The 23,509-nt window shown below is 37.9% G+C and overlaps 1 protein-coding gene and 1 non-coding gene across 14 annotated transcripts in view; one reads left to right on the top strand and one right to left on the bottom strand.

Annotated features, from left to right (window-relative positions):
- Positions 1-23,509, bottom strand: part of HDAC9 (histone deacetylase 9) — a 967,336-nt gene that overhangs the window by 853,567 nt on the left and 90,260 nt on the right. The gene's annotated exons all lie outside the window — the stretch shown is intronic.
- Positions 3,117-3,242, top strand: LOC146400028 (U6atac minor spliceosomal RNA). Its single transcript, XR_014816974.1, has one exon. It is a non-coding gene; the product is annotated as a U6atac minor spliceosomal RNA (small nuclear RNA).

The raw sequence follows: 23,509 nt of genomic DNA, 5'->3' as shown, positions 1-23,509 counted from the left end.
ACCTTACTTAAGCTGCTTAAAATAACTTCACCTGAATCTCCAGTATCCCTTTAGAGTCAACAAAACCAAAACCATATTCTCCCTCAAAACTGACCGCCTATTTTCAATTTTCCCATTCCTATTGTTACAGTTATTATTCTCCAGAATTCTCACTCCCAAATTTTAAGTCCTCTTCAACTCCTCCCAGATCTGGTCACTCTCCATATCCTATGAATATTAGTCAGAGTGCTCCAAAAAAACAAAGCTATATTAAAAGAAATTAGCTCTCACAATATGTGGGCTATCCCAATTCGTATGGGAAGGCCAGCAGGCTGCTGTAGAACTGGTAAGAACCAGTATTCCAATGTGAGGGCTGTCTGGCAGACTGCTCTCTTATTCAAGGAAGGTGAGAGTGTTCTTCTACTCAGGACCTCAACGAATTGGATGAGGCCCACTCACATTACAGTCTACAAGTTCAAATTTTAATCTCCAAAAGCACCATCAGAAAAACACCCAGGATAATGTTTAACCAAGTATCTTGGCACCCAGTGGCATAGTCAAATTGACACAAAAAAATTAACCATTATACTATGGTTTTACTATTCAAAAATTTCACACCCTTTTCTCTACTTTCATTCTCACTACCATTATCTTAGTTCAGATCCTTATGATCTCCTACTAGTTTTGAGCAGAAGGATGTAAACCAGCCCCTTCCCATTCTTTAGTTCACATATCACTGAATAGGAGGTAGATACACTTATTTTCAGAAACATTTCTACCACATCATTCTTATTCTGTTCCTTAATTCACAATGGCATCTTACTCTAAATAGATCCAATTCTTTTCTTATACTGTTGTACATAATCCAGACCTACCTGGCCTACTGACCTGTTTCTGCTGTCACTCTCCTAGATCAGAACTCACAATATAAGCGACCAATAGCTAAAGTATGTTCATTGCTCATTAATGCCCTTTTTCTACTCAAAGAAACACCCTTTCTCTACTCAACGTCCTTTCTCTACTTTCCTCTGGAAAGCACTGTGCATTCTTCTCTGCCTATTCCTATCTACCTGCTGAGATGTGTCTCCGGCTTCAACTCCTTTTGGAAGTTTTCCTAATTCTATAAATGCTATAAATCTTTTAATTTTCTAAACCTCATATGTATTTAAGCTAAACAAAACCATTCTTATTCTAAACTACTCTGTTTTGTACTCTAATTTATTTCTTTTGTACATTCATCTTTCCCTAGTCCCCAGTCTCACCCTATTACCTCCAAATACATACCCTCTATTTATCTTGGGCTGAAAATCTGTGATCTGAATCTGTGATGTGTTAATAAGCAATGGATATGCAAAGAAGTACTATTCTCAAGAACCTTAGAATTTGATGAGAAATACATTACTATACAAATCATTATGGAGCAATGTAGTACATGCTCTAAGAAAGGTACAAAGCTCTAAGAGGATACAGGGAGTATAACAGAGGGAGAATCTAAATAGTGGAATAATGTGGTATCGGATAAATTTAATAGGAGGAGAGGAAAAGGCATTTCAGTACTGAGAATAATCAGTGCAAAGGAATAAAGGCAATGAAGAAAAAAAAGGTAAAGAGACATTTACCAAAATGGTACCTGTACTAGGCATAAAGGACCAGAACCCAGGCACAGAATGGCTGAAAAACAAGAGATTAAATTCAGCAGCAGAATAACTGAGTAATAGATAGAGCCCCAGAGCAAAAACGTCTGTAATATTGAGAATGCTAAGTCCACAACTTGGGTTGGGCCAAGGAGAAACAGGCATGATTGGAGGATGGAGCCAAGTCATTTCTAACCAAGGGAGTTGGAAGTCCCTGAAGTATAGGTGAAATTATGTTTGCTCCTTATCCAGAATCCTAAAGAACAAAGACTCTCCAAAACTCATTGGGCATTAAATCTAAACTCATCTGGCAACAAAAACTGGCCTAAACACACATGAAGCTACCAGTAGTTCCCTGTGGTGCAGTGGGTTAAGGATCCAGCATTGTCAGTGCAGCAGCTCAGGTCGCTGCTGCGGCTTGGGTTTGATGCCTGGCCTAGGAACTTCTACATGCTGCAGGCACAGCGAAAGCAAAACAAAGAAAACCAGACATGGAGTTCCCATCGTGGCTCAGTGGTTAACGTATCTGACTAGGAACCATGAGGCTGAGGCTTTGATCCCTGGCCTTGCTCAGTGGTTTAAGAATACAGCATTGTCGTGAGCTGTGGTGTAGGTCGCAGATGCGGCTCGGATCCCGTGTTGCTGTGGCTCTGGCGTAGGCCGGTGGCTATAGCTACTATTAGACTCCTAGCCTGGGAACCTCCATATGCCATGGGAGCAGCCCAAGAAAATGACAAAAAGACAAAAAAAAAAAAAAAAAAAAAAAAAAAAACTGACATGAGGCTACTTATTGTCTTCATCTCATTTAGTGTTAATATCTATAAATTTCACTGCAGAAATACTGTTTTTATTATAGGAAGCTGTTCCAAATCCCATTAAAGACGACATAATACTAAGTTTGTGTGCCATATTAACTTTTTAAAAATCTGGTAATTTTTCAATTCCAAAACACACCTGACCCCTAGGGTTTTGGAAAGATTCTATGGACCTTAGATTTTGAGGTTCCATAGAACCACTCAGATACACAAAGGGATCTATTGTCCAAAAAAAGGTTTCAGAGGTTATGATTAGTGGCAAACAAATAACATTAAAAACAAAAAACAAACTGCCATCATGAACTCTTAAATCAACCTTCTTCCTCCCCTTATAATGCCAAGAATACCAGAAAAAAACTTGTAAAACAACATTCTCTTTGCCTCCTATAACCTTAATAGATAGTTTCCTGGAATTGTCTATTCAAATAAAAAATTAATTTCCATGCACAGCTGGAAATACCACATTGGCAAGCATGAAAAAAACATCAAACACCAGTAAAGTAAATAAAAAGTATAAGCACTATAAAGACTCAACAAAATAGAGCTCGCTCAGTAAGATGGTCATATGGGAAAAGCTTTTTGTCTGTATCATATACGAATGTACCTTTTAAAGTGAATTAGCAATACTCAAGGACACTTTGGATCCAGAAAAACAATTAGTGGATATTATTATTCAAGAGTGTTTCTAGAGTTGTATGAAAGGAGAAAAGTAAGCAATCCTCCTGCCAGGGAAGAAAGAGGTCCTTAGGCCTGCACAGCACATGTATGGTTAAGACACTGCCACCTATATCATAGCATTTAACCATGGTTTTTGTTTTTGCTTTTTTTCACTTTGAGATGACAGAAAGGTTTTGAAGTTGAATATTGGTGATGGTTGCACAATTACACGAATTACTTAATAACACTAAAGTGTATACTCAGTATAGATTTGATGATATACATGTATTTTAACACAATAAAAAATACTTCAAAAAATATATAAAAACCTCCAATTAATAACAAAACAGAGCAATCTAAAAGAAAAATGGGCAAAGGATACAAACAGAAATTCAGAACAGGGGAAGAAATTCCAGCACTTATTGTGGGGAAAATGTTCAAAATCACTACAAACCAAGAAGGCGGGTTAAAAAAAAGACGACAATATCATGTTTAATCTCTCAAATTAGCAGAGATTTTAAAGATTGAGAATTAAAAAAATAAAAAAAGAAGAAGTACTTTTCTCTACCCACTGACAAGATTAGACTCTGGTTATAGATCTCCCTCCATTGGCTTGGACCTAATGGGTTTCCCTCTTTGTACTGACAGCCATCTAACAAAAGCAGGCTCATGGTGCCATCTGGGGACTACTCCTTGATGCTGTAACTGCCTCAGGAAATGACTTATGTGGCCAATATTCAACTAAGAACCAAACTAAATGAAATAATACACTTTGTACAAACACTTTAAAAACAAAAGAGGGAAAGACAGAAAACAGAACACCACTTTCAGAAACTGCCACACAGAAAGGCAAACAAGCAGCAGCAACAACGTGGGAAGGACAAAATCCCACATGGCATCCAGACAATGGGTCCCCTTGGCCCTCCTGCCTTGATTCTCAGGTTGTCAGAGCAATATAAAAAGCCTCCATCAGCTCTTAGTGCAGAACTGACACTTTGTAAAAAGCAACAGGGATAAAGTTCAATAAAAAAATCAATGTGCTATGAAAGCAAGATAGAGAAAAACATTCTACATGAACTTCATCACTTCAGGACTCCTTAACAAATGAAAGGTTGAGTTCAGGATACCAGGAACATTTCCAGACAACAGAGTTTCAAAGCGTCATCTTGTGTTATAAAACATGGAGCTACACTGCTATTTTCTTTGGCAAACAACCCCCAAATATCTCGTACTTTGTAAATCCAAAGGGATATCCCACAAGCAAAGTGAGGGATCAGTTTAACTATTTGAATATTTGTTCCCATATAGGAAGAGATACATGGCTGGTACAAAGCAGGAGCTCAATAAATATCTGTGGAACTCAACTGAGCAAGTGGTAGAAGCCAATAAAGATTACTTGCATCTATTGATGAAATTTATCAGATTACTGTTCCAACTTTCCACCTGATTTAACCTATGAAAAACTACACCTTATCAATGGAGAGAGATTATGTTCTTTTCCACATGGTATCGCAAGTACCAACCACCACAGAGCAAGGTGCTCAGAGGCTCAATGAAGATTCATCTCCCCAGAATCAGCATCTTTGATCCAACTCCTGCTGACAAAAACATAGGAATTTTAAAGTATGAGGCAGGGGATGTGGAAGAAGCATGGGTGGTCAAAACAAAATTCTAAGGAGAGAGAGACCTGTGGATAGATAAACTACCTCAAGGAGACCCACTCAAATCAACTGGGAGTCAGACTCTTTCAATATCTTCATCTCAAAAATGGGAGAAAGACTCAATCAATGGCTTTCAAGCTTCTTCAACTTCTTCTCACACTGAAAAATACATTTCATATTAATGCACTATATCTATACATAAATAGGAACATGTTTATCTGTATAAAACTCAAACATCAAATTTTGCAAATTAATCCTTAAGTCTTACAATGTGGGTTCACTTTGGTATGTAGTAGTGTATTTCATTCTGTTCCATTTTTTTTTTTTTTTTTTTTGGTCTTTTCTTGGGCCGCTCCCGCGGCATATGGAGGTTCCCAGGCTAGGGGTCCAATCAGAGCTGCAGCCACAGGCCTACGCCAGAGCCACAGCAATGCAGGATCCGAGCCGCGTCTGTGACCTACACCACAGCTCACAGCAATGCCGGATCGTTAACCCGCTGAGCAAGGGCAGGGATTGAACCCGCAACCTCGTGGTTCCTAGTCAGATTCATTAACCACTGCGCCACGACGGGAACTCCCTGTTCCATTATTTAACTGAAACTACTAAATCGATTTCCTGACACACAAACAGTTCATGATATGAAGTCTAGAAAACACTGGACTAGATGATTTCTTTCCAGTTCGTTAAATGAAAAAGCATGATTTTTACTTAGAAGCAATTTAAAAATATCTGCCACTCCCAAATACCAGTTCCTCAATGACTTTTCCAAAGCTAATTCCTGAATGAAATGATATAATCCCTACAACATGCTTGCCTTCTCTTCTTCAACGTAAATACCCATGTTCTTTTCTACTAAGACGTCTTTAAAAGTGATCTTACCAGAGTGTATGACTATTGCCAAACCTGACAGCAGAAGCAAGAGCAAGGGATTCTGCAATAAAAAATTAAAATTTACCAAAGGAATTCCCTTTTATTTATAACAAAGTACATCTGAATCTTTGTAAATCATCAGGCAGTAGCTAAATCAAGCAAAAGTCAAAAGGATACTCATGCGGCAGAAGCGAACCATTTGAGTCTTGATTTTAATTAAATAAAAGATATTCCAAACGGTTGCATTCTCTCTTTCCCCTGAAATGAGAATATTCAGACTTTCTAGAATAGCATACATTGTCACTTTTATATACTTTCTTAATTGCCTGCCTTCTGCTGAAACACCCGCACCTCATTCCATCTCCCTTCCACCAACTTTAGTAATGCCCCAAACTAATGCATATGCAGGAATCTCTGGTGAAAAATGAGCTTGCTTTGAGTAAAACAAAACTTCTCAATCACAATAGCGTTTTCTTCAGTATATAGCTGGGGAAAGGCCTTGTTTACTTCTTCCCACCCAAAACATGGTCTCTCCAAAGACATTACAATCTTAACATGATATCCTAACATACCATTTGTGCTTGTCAATGATTTCAAAATGCTTTATTCTAAACCTTCTCTTGATTTCTAAGTCTACAGGATAAAGAAGAGATAAATTCTTCTTTATAATATATAATCTTATAGTTCATATTATATTTATAATTTATAATAAATTATAAAAATAAATATTTAATCATTATATAAAATAAAACACAAAGCCTCCAATTTTCAAATTTAAAAAGCATGTTAGGGAGTTCCTGTCATGGCACAGCAGAAACGAATCTGACTAGGAACCATGAGGTTGCAGGTTCAATCCCTGGCCTTGTTCAGTGGGTTAAGGATCCAGCGTTGTTGTGAGCTGTGGTGTAGGTCACAGACGGGGCTCAAATCTGGTGTTGCTGTGGCTCTAGCATAGGCCGGCAGCTGTAGCTCTGATTAGACCCCTAGCCTGGGAACCTCCACATGCCACGGGTGCGGCCCTAAAAAAACAATAAATAAATAAATAATAAATAAATAAATAAATAGCGTGTTAATAAATATCAAAGAAATACTAATATCAAACAAATACTAATGTCAAAAAATTAGGTCCGTTGTAATCCCACAATCAAAGCATTCTGTGTATTTTCCACACTTGGCAAGACATATTCTTAATTTTTGAACTACTAATTCTGGAGGAGAAACAAACATCATTAACTTCCTCTTCAGTCACTAGCTCTCTGTGCCATGTGTTTTTATCGCTTCCTGACACAAGGAAATACGTGTGGAACAAAGAAAGATATTCAAAGAGAGTTCCCTAGGTTAATTTAAAACCATTCTTTCAGGAATTGAGAGAGTGTAAACATTTTAAAATAATGGTTCAGGATGACAAAAACTACTCAGAAAACCTTCACATTTCTTTATTACATGATTTCATCTAATGTTCAAAACAGGTTTGCAAAGATTGATGAATAAACTGAGCTGGTTAAGTTAGATAACTTTCCTTCACCCACACAGCTAATAAATGACAGACGCAGAATTTAAATTCAGTTTCACACCTAACCTCATGGTAGACACTATATTATACTGTGTTCCCTCTGATCCTTTTGACCAAAGTACAGGTTTTTACATTAGCCTATCTATCCAAACCATCATGGTTTTTTTGTGTATCAGTGGTAGGGAAAGTAATCAATAGAGGCTGTAGATGATGATAAGAACATGTGGAGTGATTTATCATTTTATAGCTAAATTGTATTCAAGTTATTTATTGAATCCTAGGTACCAGGTAGTACCCTAAATACTCGGGATCCTAAACAAAGATACAAGTTTAGCTCATGCTCTAAGGAATTAGTAGGAAATTTAGTAAAAACTGTCTTAGGATGCTTGAGTTGCTATAACAAAATACCATAGACTGAGTATTTTAAACAACACAAATTTGTTTCTCACAGTCCAAGATCTAGGTGCTCACAGATTTGGTATTGGTGAGGGCCTGCTTCCTGGTTTGCGGATGGCTGCCATCTAGTTCTGTGCTCATATGGCATTTCTTGGGTACATGTATGCTCATGAAGAGAGATCTCTCTTTCTTGATCTTCTTAAACATACTAATCCCATCGTGAGGGTCTATTCTTACGACCTCATCGAAATCTAATTATTTTGAAAGGCCCCATCTCAATATACACATTGGGGGCTAGGGCTTCAGTATGAATTTTCAACATATGAACTTCAATATAAGAATGGGCTTCAGCATATGAATTCTAGCCCATAGCAGCAATCTAAAAGGTAAACCAGTAAAGTCATAATTAGTTTGATACATGTAATTCCTAAAATATTACCACTTGACTGCATTCACCAAGCATTTATTGATAGTGAAAGGAAAATAAACTTTTGACAGTAGATAAAAATCTATGAGATAGATAATATTCTCCACATGATACAAATGAAGAAACAGGCTCAGAGATGATAATTTGTCCAAGATCAAAGTAGGAAGTGAGGGAGATTGGATTTACACATGAATCCACCTGGATTCAAAATTCAGCCTCTTTCCACTGGAACAGAAGAAGACAAGAGCCTCCCTCACAGCCTGTTGTAGGGTGTGCCTACCATGGCCCTCCCTAGCAAGAAAGAGAATAGCCTCAGAAGCCAGGTTCAAACACATATAGCACCTACAATCCCTCTTTGGATAAGAGGTGACTAAGGAGACAAAGACAAATACTGTAGGATATCACTATATGTGGAATCTAAAAAATGCCACACACTAGTAAGTATAACAAAAAGAAGCAGATTCATAGATATAGAGAACAAACTAGTGGCTACTAGTGGGGAGGGGTAGGCTGGCAGCTGCAGCTTCGATTTGACCCCTAGTCCAATACCTTCCATATGCCTCGGGTGTGGCCTTAAAAGACCAAAAAAAAAAAAAAAAAAAAAAAAAAAGATGCATACATATTTGAAATATTAAATCAGTATTTTAAAAGTGTTTTAGGATGGTGACCCCAATCCATTTACCTTTCTTCAGCTCTGAGAAAGTCAATGATATTCAGTGAATATCAAGTACAGCAAAATTTAAAGGGTATACATCTGTTCTGTATTGTGTATAGTATGTACCTAATAAATGTGCTGTGGATGAATGGATGGATAAATAGCTAGATGCAGAAAAGAATGAATTAATATTCACATTACTTTTATCATTTTCAGAATATATAATTAAATTTAATTAATAATTTGTTTTACTCAGGGGTTTAAAATGATTTCTTCAACTTCCAGTTAAACATCTACCATATTTACTTCTAATTTGTATGATAGCCAAAGGGCCTAGATTTTTCCTTTCCAAAAAGAAAACAATTACACATTGCTATTTTATTTGCAATTTTTAAAATTTGAGGTTTATAAAAATACTATATTTAAAAGGAATCTGGAGAAAACAGAAATTACTGAGAAGAAAAAATATGTATGTAGTATGATAAGAGATTTTTCTTTCTTTTTTTGGCTGCACCCACAGCATATTAAAGTTCCTGGGCCAGGGATTGAACCAGTGACACAGCAGCTGCAGTAACACCACCAGATCCTTAACCTGTTGTGCCATAAGGGAACTCCAGAAGATTTTAAAAGCTTATTAGTTTTGCTTATTAGTGGTGCAAATTGGGAAGGAGAAAAGAAAAAGAAAAAAGCAATAATCTTTATTCAATGTTCTATTTAACAGCCATTTCACTAATAATGTAGAAAGTTTTACAGAACAATGACTTTTTGGTCATTATCTTTCTCTTGTTTCATAATCTTATTTCATAAAACTTTTATCTTGCAATATTAGGGCTCTTTTTGTAATCTAGTTTGTATCATTTAGGGGGAAGATAAGCCATACATGTTATGTGTGTGTATCTAGGCCTGTTTTTCTGTCTTTGTCTCTCTCTCTAAATTACACATATAACTTAGAAGTGGAACAATTCATGTGTTAGTTAAACACTTATTTACAAGTTAAATTCCTTTATGTATTTCATACTGCGCTCACATAAAAATATCTTACGCTCGTATAGATGTGAGAATTCACCTCTTTGGAGAATTCATTTTAATGTCTTTGGGTTTTTCAGAACATAGTTTGCATCTTAGTGATGTGCATGAAAGAGTGGCCAGGAGAACTCAGGTATGACTTACTGTTACAACATAGGTGGTACTGGCTGATTTCCTCAACACACAGTGGTAGCATGAGTTCTTGGATGGTCACAGCTGTGAGCTTATACTCTGAGTCTGTCTAAGGACCACCAGGCTTTACCACTCCCCACAAGGCCTGGTAAATACCTGAGAATTTTGGCTCAGTAGGCTCACGCAGAGCCTGGGAACTTGTGTATTAATACACCCCAGGCAATTCTTATCACACAAGCCTGAAAAACAGTGATATCATACATGGAAAGGAGCACATTGAAGGAGAAGGCTGGAAATGTGGTTTGACATATACTCTGGACACTAAGAATATCTCAGGAGTACTGGCAATTTTTATAGACCATGGCAAACCATGCAAGATTTTTGAAGAAGGAAATAATCAGATTTGGGCTTTGTAGGAGTTACTAGGCAGTATTGTACAATTAAGCTAAATGGTGAAGAGACTAAAAATGTACTAGTTGGAAGACTACTACAACAGTTAGAAGAAGTAATAAGCACGAAAAGTCGGCAACAAAAATGGAAGACTGAGTCAATCAAGATTGAGCTCAACTTGATGTGGAAGGGAGCAGAGTAAGAGTTCCAAAAATGACACCACTGACGGGAGTTCCTGTCGTGGCTCAGTGGTTAATGAATCTGACTAAAAACCATGAGGTTGCAGGTTCAATCCCTGACCTTGCTCAGTGGGTTAAGGATTCAGCGTTGCCATGATCTGTGTTGCAGACTCGGCTCGGATCCCACGTTGCTGTGGCTCTGGCATAGGCCGGCAGCTACAGCTCCAATCAGACATCTCCTTTGCTAGGAGGTGCTAGATACATCTTCTCAGCTCTTTGAAACTCATTTACAAATCATACTGGTAAAACCTATCTTGCAGGACTGCTTTCAAGATTAAATGATATTATTTGTGGAGTTTCCATGGTGGCTCAGCAGAAACGAATCTGACTAGGATCCATGAGGATGCAGGTTTGATCCCTGGCCTCACTCAAGGGTTAAGGGTCCAGCATTGCCATGAGCTGTGGTGTAGTGTAGGTCCCAGATGCAGCTCGGATGTGGCGTTGCTGTGGCTGAGGTGTAGGCCAGCAGCTACTGCTCCAATTCGACCCCTAGCCTGGGAACCTCCATATGCCATGGGTGTGGCCCTAAAAAGACCAAAAAAAAGATCCACAGTAGGTGGTTATAGGCAATTTCACTTTTACCTGCTTTCATCTTCACTGGCTTTAATTTCAATGACTTAAATTTATTCCAGACACACAGTAGGCTCTCAATATACACTTTTTGAATGAATGAATTATTACTGCTATTAGCAATTCTATTGAAGACTGAGAAAAGATCATGGGATTTGCCCATTAGACTGTAATTGCTGCACTCAGAGATTGCTCAAATGCCTAGGGGTTTTGAACACTGGGGGAAATCAAAGTCAGTCCAAGTGGTAATGACATTCTAAATCAAGTAGCATTATAGAGTAAAAGAGTTTTTCAGGTTTTATTGGTTTGTCTTTTATATTCTGCATGTTAAAGAAACAAAGCCTTCCAGCTAGGAAGTAAAAATATGCTTTATTAACATTAACAGGTTTTAAAATACCTTAGGTTTTATTTAGTTTTTATAGTATATTATCTCATTCACTCTTTAGCTCCTTGAGTTAAGGAATTCAGTTACTACTATTGCCATTTCTATTTTAAAGATGCACAAAGTGAAGAGATCTCTTGTGGTGCAATAATGTTGTCACTGCTGCAGCTCAGGGTCACTGCAGTGACGTGGGTTTGATCCCTGACCTGGGAACTTCCACATCTCCTCAGCATGGTCACAAAAAAAAAAAAAAAAAAAAAATGAAAGAAAGAAAGAAAGAAAGAAGAAGAAAAGATGCACAGTTTCAGAGAAGTTGAGCAACCTTTAGCGTCAGAGCCAGGAATTTAACTGAGGTCTTGTGACCACACGTTTGCAGTTTTCTACTACCTGCATTCATCAAGCCCATTCACATTATTCCAAATAAGCTGTCTTCTCTGCTTCCCCCACCCTAAGTGGTGTTCCCCCATACAAATTGGAAGCAAAGAGTAGGGCAGAGTCTTGAGGGCTTTGGGAAGTTTTGAGAGTACTGGTCCTTCCTCAAAACCCAACCAGTACAAGAGAACACCTACCCTCCTGCTAGTCCAGTGCCAGCAGCAGACACTAATGCCTGGAGTTCGCCTGCGCCCTCTTAGCTTCAGAAAATATCAGGACAGTTTTTTTGTAAACCTTTCCTACAAAGAAAGCACAAGCTTTAACTTCCGATCTTAACCAATTGGTTAAAGAGAAAAACTGGTCTTCATACTGTGTTACTGTTACCTTGCACTACTGCCTTTGGTGTTGGGCTGCTTGAATTCACAATCTGGCTTTACCCTCAACTAGATGCACAACTTTAGATGTTATTTGTGTCTCTGAAACTGGTTTCTCCTCTTTAAAATGGGAATTTTAGAAAAGAGCACCTACCCCATAGGGTTTTCACTATGATTAAATGAGACAGTACATAATAAAGCACTAAAAATATAACAACTAAGAACTTGAAATATAATGAACACTCAACACATGCTCATTGCTGTTGAGCAATGTGTGATATACCCAGTCTTACCGAGAAAGCAACCCATGCCCAGAATGATCAGGACATTTTGCACACAATGACCAAACATCACTCTGTAACAGTAAACCATGATTTCACTATGGAGGAAAAAACACCCACTGAATCACTGAATTTTTCATTGACTGCAAGTGTCACATTCACTCCACTGATTTTGAATTACTTATTTGTAAACTAATGTACACTTAAGAGTTCATAAATTGGAATAATGGGGGAGAGGACTAGACTCACAGTTGAGACTCAACAATCTTAAAAATAATAAAGGAGTTTAGAGATACACAGAAAAAAGTCTTTTTAAAACACATGACTATGTACTTTCATATGTCCTTGTAACAATTAATGCATAAATGAGATTAATTTGTCTCCTTTCAAAATATAAGAACTAAGAGTTTAATTTTCATAACTAATTAGATAACATTTCCTTTTTTAGAAAGTATATGTCATCTCCTAAAGGGTAAGAATTTTATATTTACTTTCTCCTGCTCCTTTGTGCTTCCTTGATGTTTCTTTTAATAGCAGTTCTCAACACTGGTTGCATAATATAATCACATTGGGGTTTAATGAATACCCATGCCTCGGCCTCTCAGAAGTCCAATTAAGTCAGAATCACTGAGATTGGGGGTCCCATTTCAGGTTTTCTTTTCTTTTCTTTTCTTTTTTTTTAAGCTCTATGGATGATTTTTAATACATAGACCAAACTCTACCTTAACCAATGTCTTTCAAATAAGAGCGATGGACATATTTGCCTTGATTGTTGTCTGTAAATAAAGTTGTTTAACTTCAAACTGTAAAACCACTTATTCTGGAAGTCGACCTTGACTGTTAATGCGAGTTAGTTTGATTTCCCTTGGTTCTAACCAAACACTTTTGTGAGAGTCTCATTTCATTAATTTTGCTAATAAAGTTAGGTGGGGTGAGTTATATAAGAAAATCACATTATACCCAGCACTAAACTACAGTACTAAAAAAAAATACAACATACAGGATACATATTAAAGCTCTTCAGCATTTTTTAAAAGAACTTAGGTATGATGCTAGTTTTGTAAGAGGTAAAATTATAAATCAAGGAGAAAAATGAGATTTCATGAAAACCAGTACCAAAAAATATAATATTATAACATTATTTGACACAACTACAAAGCTATTCTAAATTTTTTTTTATTTAATATCTGAAGTCTTCAAGTAAACATGCTGGATACAGATGTGGGCAAATGGGGGTGAGGGAGAGCAAGACCAGCATGAAAAACTTGATCTGGTATACCAACAGCTAACAAAAAAAGAACGTAACATATATTTCAAAGGCAGTAATTTTATGGATTATTTAATAGTGTCCTTTTTGCATACTCTGTGAGAAGGGTGCAATAAAATAGTTTCAGGCATTCTGAGAGGAGGGGGAGGAAAAAGCTCAACAGTCTAGGATTCTCACCATTTATGTATTATCTGTCCTTTCAATATCTTTGTTTACAAACTGTTTAAAATGACAATGATATTGAATTATTCTGACAATCCTCTTACACTGCCATAACCCCTCTTTAGATTAGGCCTCCTCTATTGGGAAAAACATGGAGTAAGGTGGGAAAATGGAATCCCACAAAGGAGCTAAGGATTTGAAACAAAATCAGGTTCACAGACACAGGTGACATTAGTTAAGAAAATATTTAGATTTATCTCCTTCAAGCAACTCAAGTTATTAAGTGGAATCTTATACATAGTGGAAATAACTCAGGACTGAAAGACTGGTTTATTTGCCTGCTTAAATATTCAGACGTTGTAAAATGAATCATCGACTGAAAGCTTTTTTTTTAAATTTCTTTTATTGTTATTTCCCCAATACAATTTTTTTTTTCTACTGTACAGCATGGTGACCCAGTTGCACATACAAGTACCATTCTATTTTAGCCCATTATCATGCTCCATCATAAGTGACTAGACATAGTTCCCAGAGCCACACAGCAGGATCTCATTGCTAATCCGTTCCAAAGGCAATAGTTCGCATCTATTAACCACAAACTCCCAGTCCATCCCACTCCCTCCTCCTCCTCCTCGGCAACCACAAGTCTGTTCTCCAAGACCATGATTTTCTTTTCTGTGGAAAGGTTCATTGTGCCGTATATTAGATTCCAGATGTGTGATATCATATGGCATTTGTCTTTCTCTTTCTGACTTACTTCACTCAGGATGAGAGTCCCTAGTTCCATCCATGTTGCCGCAAGTGGCATTATTTTGGTTTTTTTTATGCTGAGTAGTATTCCATTGTGTATCTATACCACATCTTCCTAATCCAATCACCTGTCAGTGGACATTTGGGTTGTTTCCCTGTCTTGGCTATTGTGAGTAGAGCTGCAATGAACATGCCGGTGCGTGTGTCTTTTTCAAGGAAAGTTTTTGTCTGGATTTATGCCCAAGAGTGGGACTGCTGGGTGGTCACATGGTAGTTCTGTGTATAGTTTTCTAAGATATTCCATACTGTTCTCCATAGTGGTTGTACCAGTTTCCATTGCCACCAACAGTGCCAGAGGGTTCCCTTTTCTCCACACCCCATCCAGCCTTTGTTATTTGTGGACTTTTTAATGATGGCCTTTCTGACTGGTGTGAGGTGGAGTCTCGTGGTAGTTTTGCTTTGCATTTCTCTAATAATCAGGGATGTTGAACATTTTTTCATGTGCTTGTTGGCCATCTGTACATCTTCCTTGGAGAGATGTCTATTCAGCTCTTTTGCCCATTTTTCCATTGGGTGGTTGGCTTTTTTGCTCTTGAGTTGTATAAGTTGCTTGTATATTCTAGAGATTAAGTCCTTGTCAGCAGCATCATTTGAAACTATTTTTTCCCGTTCTGTAAGTTGTCTTTTTGTTTTCTTTTTGGTTTCCTTTGCTGTGCAAAAGCTTGCCAGTTTGATTAGGTCCCATTGGTTTATTTTTGCTCTTATTTCTGTTGCTTTGGGAGACTGACCTGAGAAAATATTCATAAGGTTGATATCAGAGAATGTTTTGCCTATGTTCTCTTCCAGGAGTTTGATGGCGTCTTGTCTTATATTTAAGTCTTTCAGCCACTTTGAGTTTATTTTCGTGCATGGTGTGAGGGTGTGTTGTAGTTTCGTTGATTTGCATGCAGCTGTCCAGGTTTCCCAGCAATACTTGCTGAAAAGACTGTCTTTTTCCCCTTTGATGTTCTTGCCTCCTTTGTCAAAGATTCACTGACCAGAGGTGTCTGGGTGTATTTCTGGGTTCTCCATTCCGTTCCATTGGTCTGCCTGTCTGTTTTGGTATCCGTACCACACTGTCCTGATGACTGTGGCTTTGTAATATTGCCTGAAGTGTGGGAGAGTGACGCCTCCTGCTTGGTTTTTGTTCCTCAGGGTTGCTTTGGCAATTCTGGGTCTTTTGTGGTTCCATATACATTTTTGGATTGTTTGTTGTAGTTGTGTGAAAAATGTCATGGGTAATTTGATAGGGATTGCACTGAATCTGTAGATTGCTTTGCGTAGTGTGGTCATTTTTACCATATTAATTTTTCCAACCCAGGAGCATGGAATAGCTTTCCATTTCTTTACATCTTCTTTAATTTCCTTGATTAATGTTTTATAGTTCTCGGCATATAAGTCCTTCACCTCTTTGGTCAGCTGTATTCCCAGGTGCTTGATTTTTGGGGGTGCAATTTTAAAAGGTATTGTATTTTTGTATCCTTTTCTAATATTTCGTTGTTAGTGTGGAGAAATGTGACTGATTTCTGAATGTTAATCTTACATCCTGCTACTTTGCTGAATTTGTTGATCAGTTCAAGTAGTTTTGGGGTTGAGTCCTTAGGGTTTTCTATATCTAGTATCATGTCATCTGCATACAGTGACAGTTTTACCTCTTCTCTTCCTATTTGGATGCCTTTTATTTCTTTTGTTTGTCTGATTGCTGTGGCTAGGACTTCCACTACTATGTTGAATAAAGGTGGTAAGAGGGGCATCCTTGTCTCATTCCAGATTTTGGTGGACAGGCTTTCAGCTTTTCTCCATTGAGTATTATATTTGCTGTGGGTTTGTCGTACATGGCTTTTTATTATGTTAAGGTATGTTCCCACTATACTCACTTTGGTAAGAGTTTTGATCAGAAATGAATGTTGGACTTTGTCAAATGCTCTCTCTGAATCTGTTGAGATGATCATGTGGTTTTTAACTTTTCTTCTGTGAATGTGGTGTATGATGTTGATTGATTTGCACATATTGAACTATCCTTGTGAACCTGGGAGACTGGCAGCTTTAAACAGGGATAAGAGACAATACCTGAAAGTTACAATGAGGCTTGCTCTAAGGCCATCTGCTCTTTTCTCTTTCTCCCATTTTTTAATTGATAAGTTGATGTTTGCTAATTTGAAGCCACTCATGTGCAACTTCTCTTCAGATCACTCTTAAATTCTTATCTTTGGGTCCAACTTTTCTTCAACTTTATCCTCAGGCTAGCCTCATGATAACTGTTTTTTATTGTCAACAATACAAACTCGAGAAATCACGTACCTGATCTGAGTCCTATTTCCACTCTATAAGACTTTGGTGGAGCAAGATACTTAACCTCTCAAATATCAACTTCCTCACTTATAAAATGGGGATAAGAACAATACTGACCTTGGGAGTTTCGAAAAGAAATTCATGATATAAAGAAAATGTAATGGTAAGACCCTGGCCTGTGGAAAAACTCAACAAATGTTAGCTACCATTTATCAATATCTCTTACTCTCAATAATTCTAGCCTCAGTCTTGAAGTTTAAATTCCCACTGTGTTTTTCTGTCTTCTAATCCATTACTTTATCCTGGATATTCCTCTTTTGAAACTTTTTTTTTTTAATTTACCTCTCCATTTTTTTCACTGATGTCTGCTCCCAATATTTACAGAATGGACATGACAGCAAGAATACAAAGAGGTCTGCCTGTCATGTTTTCTAATTTTTTAAAAAATTATAAATCAATCTATCAGCTATTAAAAAATATGTTCTACCTTCTCATCTTGAAAATATATACCTTAGAAATAACCTAGAAGAAGAGGTTTAAACTTAGATTTCTCGGGTGCCTATGGGTTCTGGGCCAGAATGTCTGAGCAAAAGGTGAACGGGGTCCTAGATTTTGGACCCTGGCTCCTGCCTTCAGCCATGACCCACCTCCTTTCCCCACCTCCACACCTTGTGGATTCTCTTCCCATCTCCCTCCCCTAATGCCTTCTGAACTCCTACCCATCCATCAAGGACATTTCATATACATCCTTCTCCAAATTTCCACTGAGCCAGGTATGATCTCATCTTCCCCTGAGTATCCAAATTATTTTGTTTCTGTATATTCTAATGGAACTAATGGCATTTTGTGTTACATTTTTGTCAGTCCCTGTTATTTGTTTTCCTAGTTATAGGTGGCTTCTATTCCATCACAGATTCTCTGAGCTCAAGGGCAACAGCATGAAAGAATCTCCGATGAGCTTTAAACAAAACAAAACAAAAATCCTCTGGGCTCCATGGAAAACCAAGCACAATTTGGGTGAAGAAGCAGGCATCATTATCTTTGAAAACTCTACTGCTGATGTTGATGTGCAGCCAGGGTTGGTAAGAATTGTATAAGATTATATATTCTTTGGTGGGGGAGGACAAAGTTTATGCTTTATTTTGTACTCAACACATTCTTTTGTATTGAACTGAAGCTGATACATCTTTTCCCCATTGCAAAACACTTTTCGGGTCTACAGGCTGCACATAACTCCTAGAGTTACTGAAATAATTTACAAGCATTGAGGCATGATGATTGCTTATGCTCTAAAATTATATGAAAGGACACATACACGGAGTTAATCTAATTATCTGGGTCAAGTTGTCTCTCTTACCTTTATACCTGCATTTATTCTGTATGATATATTATTGAAAACAGAATGAACCTCTTAAAGGCATGGTTAGCACGTTATTCCTAATATCTAGCACAGTGTCTGGCATATAGTGGGCATGAAATAAAAGTTTAATAAGTAGGTAGATGAATGAACAAAGACATAAATACACATTACAAACCGTCACGACTTCAGAAACGATTTCAGTTGTTTGGTAGGCTGAATAATGACCCCCCCAAAAGATATCCACATATCTCTATCCCTGGAACCTACGACTGTTACCTCATATGGCACAGAAGTACTTTGCAAATGTGATTAAAGATTTTGAGATGAAGAGATTAATCATATGTATCATTATAACAGAGAGGCAATGAGAGATTTGATACATGTAGAAGAGGAGAAGTCCCTACACTCTTGGTGGGTATGTAAATTGTTATAACGACTATGTAGAACAGCATGGAGGTTTCTCAGAAAACTAAATATAAAACTACCATATAATCCATCAGTCCCACTCCTGGGCATCTATCCAAACAAAACTTTCATTCAAAAAGATACCTGTACTCTACACTCATAGCAGCATAATTCACAATATCCATGACAGGGAAACAACCTAAATGTCCAATGACAGATGAATGCATTAAGAAGATATGGTACGGAGTTCCTGTCGTAGCACAGTGGTTAACAAATCCGACTAGGAACCATGAGGTTGCGGGTTCGGTCCCTGCCCTTGCTCAGTGGGTTAAGGATCCGGCGTTGCCTTGAGCTGTGGTGTAGGTTGCAGACGCGGCTCGGATCCCGCGTTGCTGTGGCTCTGGCGTAGGCCGGTGGCTACAGCTCCGATTCGACCCCTAGCCTGGGAACCTCCATATGCCGCAGGAGTGGCCCAAGAAATAGCTAAAAAGACAAAAAAAAAAAAAAGATATGGTACATATATACAGTGGAATACTACTCAGCCTTTAAAGAGAAAGAAATAATGTCATCTGTAGCAACATGGACGCAAATAGCAATTCTGAATACTAAGTAAATCAAAAAGAGAAAGACAAATACCATATGATAGCACTTATATGTGGAATCTACATTATGGCACAAATGAACAGGTCTACAAAACAGAAACAGATTCACATACACAGAGAATAGACTTCTGGTTGCCAAGGGGAAAGGGGAGGGAGTGGGATGGATGGGAACTTGGGGTTAGTAGATACAGACTATTACACTTAGAATGGGTAAGCAATGAGGTCCTGCTGTATAGCACAGAGAACTATATGTAATCTCCTGGGATAGATCATAATGGAAGATAATATAAGAAAGGGAATGTATATTTATGTATGCCTGGATCACTTTGCTGTACAGTGGAAACTGGCACAACAATATAAATCAACTATACTCTGATACAAAAAAAAAAAAAAAAAAGAGGAGAAGGCAGTGTGACCTTGGAGGCAGAGCCTGGAGTGATGCAACCACAGACTAAGAAAGGATGGCAGCCACCAGAAACTGGAAGAGACAAGAACACATTCTCTCCCTAGAGCCTCTGGAGGGAGTGCGACCCTGCCAACACCTTGATTTCAGCCCAGTGAAACTGATTTTAGACTTGTAACTCTGGAACTATAAGAGAATACATTTCTGTTGTCCTAAGCCGTAAAGTTTGTGGTAATTACAACAGCCACAGGAAACTAACACAAGATGGAAAACCTAACCAAAGAGGTAAAACAACTTTTCCAAAGCCCCCAGTTAGTGCAGAACTGAGTTTCTAACAGAGATTTCCTGACTCCTTCGGGTATTCTTACTCTTCCCATTTTACTATGCTGCCTACTACCTATTATAAAGCCCACAGAGTCCTCTAACTGTTTGATCTAAATCTGAGTACCATATATAACCTCATCTATGGCCACAGAATGGAAACTATAAAAATGATAAATCCCTCATCAATTTCATCAGCAGCATATCTAATTTGACTAAAAAAAAATGACAAAAATGACAAGACAATGTTGTTAGTTATCAGTTACAAAAACATATTCAGGTCAAATGTTTTTATGAAACCACATGTAATCAATGTACAACAGCAAATGTTGATAGGGACTGAGGGCAGGAGAGGCAGAGGGAAGGTACTCACAGCAAATGTTGGCATTGCAAATGGTATAAAAATACACCAAGTAGGTGAAGCAAGGCAACAAAATCTTTCACTATTGGGGTATGGATCAGAGAGCTAGCATATAGTAAGAAAGAGGAAAGGCATAATTCCATTTGCTCAAAAGTGAACAAACTTGAGACAGAGACAAAACTAAAAACTGTGATAGAGCCTGGAAATGATGGTCTTCCTCATCAGTGAGATCTATAGACATCAGAGTTTATAGAGACATTCACAAAAGGATAGTTTTAAGTTCCAGTTGAGAAAAAATTATAAATTTATGTGTAATATTTCTAAAAGAACTTGAGATCCTTTACTATTTTTATAATTATACCTTTTATGTACCAATATAACAAATTCATTATATATTTTCCAAATAAGGAAACTGAAACAAAGTGAGATTTAATGAATAACAGAGAGATGACAGGTAACACTTGTTTTCCAGAGCTTATGTTTTAAGTCTCTGAGCTTTTACTAAGTTCAAATATGCTTCTGTATAATTTCGCATTAACAGATAAGGTAACAAAGTATGCAAAGCAAGATACATGGGTTTATTTAGGCCTGATGAGGGTGATAACTTTTTTTCATAGGAGTGGTGGTGGGTGGGTAGAGAATGTTAAGAAATATACAGGAAGTAGAACCAAAAAGATCAAACCTCTTCACCTCATACATTGGTTAAGAGCGTATGACCACAACAGGATGTAAACATTTCCTTAATGATCCTACAGTTATATCGGGCAAAATAAACAATCCAACCTTCACATGTTTCTACTCCCTAAGGACCTCAGGTTTACCTTGTAGTTTAAGAATTAGCCACTCATTTAGACTGGGGCAATTCCCTATGGTTTCAGGGAGTTTGCAATCAACTAACGGGTTATGGCGTTATTGTCAGTGGAAGTTACCCCACAGGAGGCTGGATCATTGCATCATTCAGGGTAAAGACATACTTGTTACGTGTGTGACAAACAAAAACCTACCTAAAGAGGTTCCCCAGAGAGCTGTGAATGAAAGACATACAGTGCTTGCTTGGTCTACATCTGTTCTTTTCATGATCTTTAGAAATATTAACATCCTTGGCAGATATAAAGGAACCTGTATCTGTGTGACTAGATATATATACCAAAGTAAGAGGTCACTCTGTCCATCAAATATCAAGCTGCAAAAATATATCTTTAATGGACACACAGAAAGTTTAGGATCCTAATTTAATCTTTATGAAGACTTCAACTATTAAAGCAAAATGCTTACAAGTTCATCATTTTAAATAAGAGGAGTTGAAAACATATCAATCACAAAGCCATAAGTTTTAAACCAGCTATTTTGCCTTGTTACATATTTTACGGAAGGTCTTCAAATACTTAGTACACAAAAGGTTACTGTTTTAATAATATAGTATGCAAAAACTGCATTAATTTTTTAAAGTTTAAAGGACATTGGACTAATGAGCTCTACACTGACTTAAAACAATTTCCTGCTAAATCACAATTCAAAATCCATTTTACTCTTTGTTCTATTCTTAACTATGGTGTGTATTTTTTATAGGGAAGGAGGTAGCTCAAAAGTGTTGCAACAGGGAGAGCTCCAAGGTACTAAAAGTAAAAAGGCTGTAGGTCTGTTTCTACCACTGTGCTAGCTAAAGCCAGTCCAAATTTAGAGACTTCCCATTTAGAGAACTCTGCATGTGGCTGCAAGTCTTGCCAACGATAAGCACCCTATTGCAATGTTTATTATTCAAGGACAGACAAGACACCCTAGAAAGAGAAAAAAAACTTCAAAGGGTAGCACTAAATAGAGGCAAAAGAGCATCTCGAAACTGTCATTCAGAAGAAGTGAAAAGAACAGAAAATCAACAAATGAGCACGTGTGAAGAAACAAAGGGAAGGGATATGATTTTCCCAAGATCAAGCAGCTTGGTTTTGCTCACATATTTTCAACAGCTTCCCCACCCTTGCAGATAGCACTACTATCATCAGCCTCCCCTCAAAGTGCCCTTTCTTCCTCACTTATCTGGCTCCTTTTACATGTTAGGCAGCATATTGGTTAACTAAGCAAGCAGCTAGGAGTAAAACAGCCCATTGCTCTATTTTATATCAAAAAAAAAAAAATCAGAAAGATGTTCCTTGCTCTCCAAAGCTTGTTTTATTACCAAGCCATTACTAAGACAACTCCCAGTATCAGGAGATAAGTTCCATAATCAACAGAGGTAACAGATGTCAGAGGAGCTCAGGTTCACCCAGGAGGCCTCACACAATAGAAATGGAGTCATGTCTTGAATGATAAATAAAGACATTACTGGAGTTCCCCTTGTGGCTCAGTGGAAACAAACTCAACTAGTTTCCATGAGGCTGTGGGTTTGATACCTGGCCTTGCTCAGTGTGTTAAGGATCCTGCATTGCCACAAGCTGTGGTATAGGTTGTAGACGCAGCTTAGATCTGCTGTTGCTGTGGCTGTGGTGTTGGCTGGCAGCTACAGCTCCATTTGACCACTAGCCTGGGAACTTCCATGCGCCACGCCTTTGGCTCTAAAAAAAAAAAAAAAGACATTATCCAAGACCTGGACAGGTAGAAGGTACAGGAATCGGGGGAAGGCACACCCAGCAATGAGTAAGGTGCACTTAAAAGGTCTGCAGGCAAGAAAGCAGAGCCTATAGAAAGGCACACAGCTCCATGAGGTGACCAGAACAGAGTTCCTGGTTCATTGAAGAAAAAAAGGAAGACAAACCTGGAAAGGGTGCAGATATACCTCAAGTAGAGGTGATGGGCAGCCACTGACTTTTTTTTTTTTTCTTTTTAGGGCTGAACCTGCGGCATATGGAATTCCACAACCACAGCAACCTGGGATCCAAGCCACATCTGCAACCTACACCACAGCTCATAGCAACGTCAGATCCTTAACCCACTGAGCAAGGCCAGAGAGCAAACCTGTATCCTCACGGACACTAGTCAGGTTGGTTTCCACTGAGCCATGATGGAAATTCCCTAACTTTTTTTATTATTATTATTTTTTTTGTCTTTCTACTTTATTTTATTTTTTTAATCATTTTTATTACCCTAACATTTTTTAAAGAGGACAATGACTTGATCAGATTTAGGCTGAAGGAAGAGTAACCTCAGAGGAGAAAACAGACTTGCTACCAGGAAGCTCAA

This window comes from Sus scrofa, chromosome 9 (assembly GCF_054392235.1).
Source record: "Sus scrofa isolate SSC_HxYL_T2T_F1_AM1 chromosome 9, Sscrofa_HxYL_maternal_Yorkshire_Landrace_v2.0, whole genome shotgun sequence".
NCBI classification, from domain to species: domain Eukaryota; kingdom Metazoa; phylum Chordata; class Mammalia; order Artiodactyla; family Suidae; genus Sus; species Sus scrofa.
The sequence above is the reverse complement of the archived record's forward strand: the minus strand, read 5'-3'. Positions and strand labels throughout refer to the sequence as shown.